Consider the following 8,500-nt stretch of genomic DNA (forward strand, 5'->3'; position numbering starts at 1 on the left):
CTCCCGTTGCAGAGCACAGGCTCCGGACGCGCAGGCTCAGCGTCCATGGCTCACGGGCCCAGCCGCTCCGCAGCATGTGGGATCCGCCCGGACCGGGGCACGAACCCGTGTCCCCTGCATTGGCAGGCGGACTCTCAAGCACTGCGTCACCAGGGAAGCCCGAAGTCCATGAATTTTGATTACTATTATAGTTATCTAATAATTTTCAGAAAAGAAAAACAAAACTAAAATTTATAAAAAGAATGGACATACATAATTCACTCAAGGAGAATTATGTCTACTATCTTCCACTTCCCATACTCAATCAAAGGTTAGTTATGCTGCAGAATTAAAATGTAAGAACATAGTACCTGGTAAACAGGCAATGTTATGGGAATTAGAATAAAATCTTCCTAATACGGCTATCTCCATTTGTGACCAGAAAGTCAGAATAAATCTTAAGGTCATCGCCTATATTAAACAGCAGTAAAGAAAATGTAATCTATGTAGCTCATATGAATGACCTCATGTGTTACATTTTTAAGTTTTTTAATATATTTTTATGGTTTTGAGATATAATTAATATCATTATATAAGTTTAAGGTTTACAACATAATGATTTGCTATATGTATACATTGTGAAACGATTAGTTTACCATCACCTCATATAGCTACAGTTTTTTTCCTTGTGATGAGAACTTTTAAGATCTACTCTCTTAGCAAATTTCAAACACACAGTACAGTGTTGTTAACTCTAGCCATCATGTTATAAGTTATGACCCCACTACTTATTTATAAATCGAAGTTTGTACCTTTAGATCACCTTCACCCAATTCTCCTACCCCCCACCCTCCACCTCTGACAACCACAAACCTGATCTCTGTTTCTATGATTTATTCTTTTTTTAGATTCCACATATAAATGAGATCATACAGTATTGTATTTGTCTTTTTCTGTCTGACTTACTTCACTTAGCATAATGCCCTCAAGATCCATCCATGTTGTTACAAATGGCAAGGTTCTGTCTTTTTATGACTGCATGATATTCTATTGTGTGTATATATCAATTTTCTTTATCTGTTTATCTATTGATGAGCACTTAGGTTGTTTCTGTGTCTTGGCTACTGTAAATAGAGCTACAATGAACATGGGGGTGCAGATATCTCTTTCAGATAGTGATTTCATTTTCTTTGGTATATACCAGAAGGGGAGTTGCTGTATCATATGTTAGTGCTATTTTTAATTTTTTGAGGAACCACCATACTGTTTTTCATAGTGGCTGTACCACAAATTACATTCCAACCAATAGTTATAAATGTTCCCTTTTCCCCACATCCTAGCCAGCATTTGTTATCTCTTGTCTTTTTGATGATAGCCATTCTGACAGGCATGAGGGGTTTTTTTTTTGATGGTTTTTATTTCTTTCTTGAACTTCTCATTTTGTTCATGCATTGTTTTTCTAACTTCCTAATTTAGTTGGCACTTTGCTAGACATTTTACACAGTTACTCAAATTGTAATAATCACAGAATATCTGCTATATTATAATGGCTTATAAAAGTAAGTACAGAATCCTACCACTGGCAATTTTGCAATATAAATAATCCAAAAATACTCTCTTGCAGAAATTATAAATAAATTTTATTATTTCTTTTAATCCCATACTTGAACTCTCAAGAAATAGAAATCCCAGAAGCCAGTAACAAAGAGGAAAATTGAAACAAAGAATAATATACAAGAATTAAACCTCAGGAGTTTTGAGGTGTTGTTACCTATTATGATATCCAAGGGATAATGATTTTTTCATTGACTCATAATTATAGGAGAGAAAGCCTTGAGCACAAGCTAGTTGGAGAATAGGAAATGAGACTTCTGAATTAATCCATTGTCTTAAATGAGCTCCATATTTCTTTGTGGCAAAAAATGAGAAAAAGTCAGACTGTCTGTCTTGATCTGGCTTTGACTAAGGATAAAAATGTCTCCCTTGAGAATCTGTAGCACTGATCTTCCCTAAGGTGTGTTTGGGGTTTGAACTGAAACTCCAAGACAATGAATTAACATGAACTGTTACCCTGAACAATAACATTCCTGGGGTGATAGGAAGAAGAAAACAGAAACTTATTGGCTAGGGCCAAACTCTTAAATCTCAGGGAAACATTTGATTTCCACATTTAAGTGAATTCAAACTCCAAAAGCACAAGTTTCACAATTAAAATAATCCACAACGAGTTAGAATTAGCAGAAGCAAAACATTGGAATTAAGCTTCTAAATATAATTTACATCTAATAGAATTTTTATATAAAGTACATAGCAATAACTAATGAAGATAATTCATAATTATAAAATGTTCAATCCTTCAAGAAGACATGAAATTTCTCAATATTTTAACACAATAATATGGTTTCAAAATATATTATGAAATGATGACTACCAGAAAAAATAGACAAATACACAAACATACTGCTCTAAAAGAGAAGAAAAAAGAGGAAGAGGATGCATATCCATACAACATTGCAGCAATAAAATGGGATATTACTAAAGAAACTACAATCATATGTGCCACATCTTCTTTATCCATTCATCTGTTGATGGACACTTAGGTTGCTTCCATGTCCTGGCTATTGTAAATAGAGCTGCAATGAACATTGTGGTACATGACTTTTTTTGAATTATGGTTTTCTCAGGGTATATGCTCAGTAGTGGGATTGCTGGGTCGTATGGTAGTTCTATTTTTAGTTTTTAGTTTTTTAAGGAGCCTCCGTACTGTTCTCCATAGTGGCTGTAACAATTTACATTCCCACCAACAGTGTATGAGGGTTCCCTTTTCTCCACACCTTCTCCAGCATTTATTGTTTGTAGATTTTTTGATGATGGAACGAAATTGAGTTATTTGTAGTGAGGTGGATGGACCTAGAGTCTGTTGTACAGAATGAAGTAAGTCAGAAAGAGAAAAACAAATACCATATGTTAACACATATATACGGAATCTAAAAAAAAAAAAAAAAAAGGTCATGAAGAACCTAGGGGCAAGACGGGAATAAAGACGCAGACCTACTAGGAAATGGACTTGAGGACACAGGGAGAGGGAAGGGTAAGCTGGACAAAGTGAGAGAGTGGTAGTGTATATATGGACATATATATATGGACAGTGTATATATGGACATATATATATGGACATATGTACTCTACCAAATGTAAAATAGATAGCTAGTGGGAAGCAGTCGCATAGCACAGGGAGATCAGCTCGGTGCTTTGTGACCAGCTAGAAGGGTGGGAAAGGGAGTGTGGGAGGGTGGGAGATGCAAGAGGCAAGAGATATGGGAACATATGTATATGTATAACTGATTCACTTCGTTATAAAGCAGAAACTAACACATCATTGTAAAGCAATTGTACTTCAATAAAAACGTAAAAAAAAAAAGAAAAGAAACTGCAGTCATTAAAAAGTTAAAGAGAATGCTATTAAACACTTTATGTGAAAATATTTGAAATTTTTGATGTGTTAGACAAACCATCAAAAACTGATTCAAAGAAACATAGGAGGGCTTCCCTGGTGGCACAGTGGTTGAGAATCCGCCTGCCGATGCAGGGGACACGGGTTCGTGCCCCGGTCCGGGAAGATCCCATATGCCGCGGAGCAGCTGGGCCCATGAGCCATGGCCACTGAGCCTGCGCGTCCGGAGCCTGCGCTCCGCAACGGGAGAGGCCACAACGGTGAGAGGCCCTTGTACCGCCGAAAAAAAAAAAAAAGAATTAAAAAAAAAAAGAAACATAGGAAGCCAAATTATTCCTGCAACTATTGAAGATATGGAATAAGTAGTTTAAAATATTTTCTTACAAAGAAAACTCTAGGGCTGCAGGCCTGCAAGGCTTTGCCCTTAATTGCTTTACAACCATGAAGGAAAACATATTTCTGTTCATATTCAAACTATTCCAAAAAATTGAAATGAGAAGTTTTTCATGTCCCATTATATGAAGCGAGAATATCTTTGACACCAAAACTTAAATGTTAGTTGACAAAAATAAAATTATAAATGTAATATTCCTAAACCACAAAACAAAACAAAAATTTTGCGAAAAACATATTGAAATCAGTAAAAAGACAAAAGCAACAGAACAGGCTTTTAAGGAGAGATACAAAAAAAAAAAGAAACTTCCAATGGAATATTACTTCACAATGAACTATTTGTGAACTACAGAAAAATAATGACAAAAAGATCATTTTGAACTAAATTGTTTTGAAGACACTTTAAAAATTTTCAATAATTGTAAAATTTGAAGAAATGCTTAGCAAATTTAATTGTAATCAATATATGAGTATAAAAATGAAGTTTGTTTTTTTGTTCTAGGTATGTCTATAGTAAAGTGTTTCTTTCAAGAGAACTTGGAAGTATGTAACATTAACTTTTGGAAAATTAATGTTGATATTTCACTTTCAGAGAGTTTAAACTGTGTTGTGAGTATATGTGCTTGTCAAGGCTTAAGTTCTGTGTTGTTGGAGTTTGCATCTTACAAAGCAGGGAGAGCTTGGGTTTACAATCATATTCTGGTGAACTTAAAAAAAAACTTTTTTAGGAAATAACTAGGAAATAACTTTTGGCTTTACACCTACTCTTTCTCTTAGAAGAAAGAAAACATTGTATAAGTCTGCATTATTGTCCATCAGAAGGAATTGAAAGATACAATTCACAATGCTGTTAATATAACATGGAAACGTTCAGCATTTTATTATATTTATGGCTATCCATATATTTTGTATTGAATCACTTAAATTTTTATTACAAAATTATAACGATATTATAAATACATTACAATTTTGAATTTAGTTGCAGAATTGGTCATAAGAATAAAGCAATACAATTGTAACATCTCATATACTCTGCAAATTGTAGCACAATATGTTTTCCTGACATTTTCCATTATATCTAAGTTTGATTTTTGAGTAAATTCACACCTTTTATTTGTAAAACTAATAACCTAGAAAACAGCAATCATCAGAAAATACTGAAAAGAACATAAAAATTGTATGTATTCTTTGTCAGTCTTCCTGGCTGTTAGTCACTATTTAGCTTTAAATATAGCTACTATACATTAAAAAAATGCAAATCTATAAAAAAAAACCTGCTGGCTTTGAACAAATCTATAGAAGTTTTGAAATTAGTCTGTATTTTGGTCAAAAAACCTATACTTCTAATACTAGGTTCAGTCACAATGATTTCAAATGCAAGCACTACAAGGTGACAGTGTGTGTGTGTCTGTGTGTGTATTTTATTGAACAAAATCAATGACATAAATTATTTATAGACATTGGTAAACATTTCTATTTTATAATTTAATTAATTAATTAATACTATTTTCATCAAATAAGCAGGAGGTATTTAAAGTTGGTATTAAAAAAAAATTTTAACATCTTTATTGGAATATAATTGCTTTACAATGGTGTATTAATTTCTGCTTTATAACAAAGTGAATCAGTTATACATATGCATATGTCCCCATATCTCTTCCCTCTTGCATCTCCCTCCCTCCCACCTTCCCTATCCCACCCCACTATGTGGTCACAAAGCAACAAGCTGATCTCTCTGTACTATGCAGCTGCTTCCCACTAGCTATCTGTTTTACATTTGGTAGTGTATATATGTCCATGCCACTCTCTCACTTTGTCCCAGCTTACCCTTCCTCCTCCCCGTATCCTCAGATGCATACCCTAGTAGGTCTGTGTCTTTATTCCCATCTTGTCCCTAGGTTCTTCATGACCAATTTTTAGATTCCATATATATGTGTTAGCATATGGTATTTATTTTTTCTCTTTCTGACTTACTTCACTCTGTCTGACAGTCTCTAGGTCCATCCACCTCATTAAAATAACTGAATTTTGTCTCTTTTTATGGATGAGTAATAGTCCATTGTATATATGTGCCATATCTTCTTTATCCATTCATCTGTTGATGGACACTTAGGTTGCAGCCATGTCCTGATTATTGTAAATAGAGCTGCAATGAACATTTTGGTACATGACTCTTTGAATTATGGTTTTCTCAGGGTATAGGCCCAGTAGTGGGATTGCTGGGTCGTACGGTAGTTCTATGTTTAGTTTTTTAAGAAACCTCCATACTGTTCTCCATAGTGGGTGTATCAATTTACATTCCCACTAGCAGTACAAGAGGGTTCCCTTTTCTCCACACCCTTTCCAGCATTTATTGTTTGTAGATTTTTTGATGATGGCCATTCTGACCGGTGTCAGATGATATCTCATTGTAGTTTTGATTTGCATTTCTCTAATGATTAATGATGTTGAGTTTTCTTTCATGTGTTTGTTGGCAATCTGTATATCTTCTATGGGGAAATGTCTATTTAGGTCTTCTGCCCATTTTTGGATTGGGTTGTTTGTTTTTTTGATATTGAGTTGCATGAGCTGCTTGTAAATTTTGGAGATTACTACATTGTCAGTTGCTTCATTTGCAAATATTTTCTCCCATTCTGATGGCTGTCTTTTCGTCTTGTTTATGGTTTCCTCTGCTGTGCAAAAGCTTTTAAGTTTCATTAGGTCTCATTTGTTTATTTTTGTTTTTATTTCCCTTTCTCTTTTTCGTCTTGTTTATGGTTTCCTTTGCTGTGCAAAAGCTTTTAAGTTTCATTAGGTCTCATTTGTTTATTTTTGTTTTTATTTCCCTTTCTCTAGTAGGTGGGTCAAAAAGGATCTTGTTGTGATTTATGTCATAGAGTGTTCCACCCATGTTTTCCTCTAAGAGTTTTATAGTGTCTGGCCTTACATTTAGATCTTTAATCCATTTTGAGTTTATTTTTGTGTATGGTATTAGGAGGTGTTCTAATTTCATTCTTTTACATGTAGCTGTCCAGTTTTCCCAGCACCACTTACTGAAGAGGCTGTCCTTTCTCCACTATGTATTCTTGCCTCCTTTATCAAAGATAAGGTGACCATATGTGCCTGGATTTTTCTCTGGGCTTTCTATCCTGTTCCATTGATCTATATTTCTGTTTTTCTGCCAGTACCATACTGTCTTGATTACTGTAGCTTTATAGTATAGTCTGAAGTCAGGGAGCCTGATTCCTCCAGCTCCGTTTTTCTTTCTCAGGAGTGCTCTGGCTGTTCGGGGTCTTTTGTGTTTCCATACAAATTGTGAATTTTTTTGCTCTAGTTCTGTGAAAAATGCCTGTGGTAGTTTGATAAGAATCACACTGAATCTGTAGATTGCTTTGGGTAGTATAGTCGTTTTCACAATGTTGATTTTTCCAATCCAAGAACATGGTATATCTCTCCATCTATTTGTATCATCTTTAATTTCTTTCATCACTGTCTTATAATTTTCTACATACAGGTCTTTTGTCTCCTTAGGTAGGTTTATTCCTAGGTATTTTATTCTTTTTTGTTGCAATGGTAAATTGGAGTGTTTTCTTAATTTCACTTTCAGATTTTTCATCATTAGTGTATAGGAATGCAAGAGATTTCTGTGCATTAATTTTGTATCCTGCTACTTTGCCAAATTCATTGATTAGCTCTAGTAGTTTTCTGGTAGCATCCTTAGGATTCTCTATGTATAATATCATGTCATCTGCAAATAGTGACAGCTTTACTTCTTCTTTTCCTATTTGGATTCCTTTTATTTCTTTTTCTTCTATGATTGCTGTGGCTAAAACTTCCAGAACTATGTTGAATAAGAGTGGTGAGAGTGCGCAACCTTGTCTTGTTCCTGATCTTAGTGGAAATGGTTTCAGTTTTTCACCATTGAGGACGATGTTGGCTGTGGGTTTGTCATATATGGCCTTTATTATGTTGAGGAAAGTTCCTTCTATGCCTACTTTCTGCAGGGTTTTTATCATAAATGGGTGTTGAATTTTCAACTTTGTTGAATTTTGTCGAAAGTTTTCTCTGCATCTATTGAGTTGATCATATGGTTTTTCTTCTTCAATTTGTTAATATGGTGTATCACATTGATTGACTTGCGCATATTGAATACTTGCATTCCTGGGATAAACCTCACTTGATCATGACATATGATCCTTTTGTATTTTGGGAGAGTTTGAGAAGGATAGGTGTTAGCTCTTCTCTAAGTGTTTGATAGAGTTTGCCTGTGAAGCCATCTGGTCCTGGGCTTTTGTTTGTTCAAAGATTTTTAATCACAGTTTCAATATCAGTGCTTGTGATTGGTCTGTTCATATTTTCTATTTCTTCCTGGTTCAGTCTCGGACAGTTGTGCATTTCTAAGAATTTGTCCATTTCTTCCCGCTGTCCATTGTATTGGCAGATAGTTGCTTGTCGTAATCTCTCATGATCCTTTGTATTTCTGTAGTGTCAGTTGTTACTTTCCTTTTTCATTTCTAATCCTATTGATTTGAGTCTTCTCCCTATTTTTCTTGCTGAGTCTGACTAATGGTTTATCAATTTTGTTTATCTTCTCAAAGAACCATCTTTTAGTTTTATTGATCTTTGCCATCATTTCCTTCATTTCTTTTTCATTTATTTCTGCTCTGATCTTTATGATTTCTTTCCTTCTGCTAA

The sequence above is a fragment of the Physeter macrocephalus genome, chromosome 11, assembly GCF_002837175.3.
Source record: "Physeter macrocephalus isolate SW-GA chromosome 11, ASM283717v5, whole genome shotgun sequence".
Taxonomy (NCBI): domain Eukaryota; kingdom Metazoa; phylum Chordata; class Mammalia; order Artiodactyla; family Physeteridae; genus Physeter; species Physeter macrocephalus.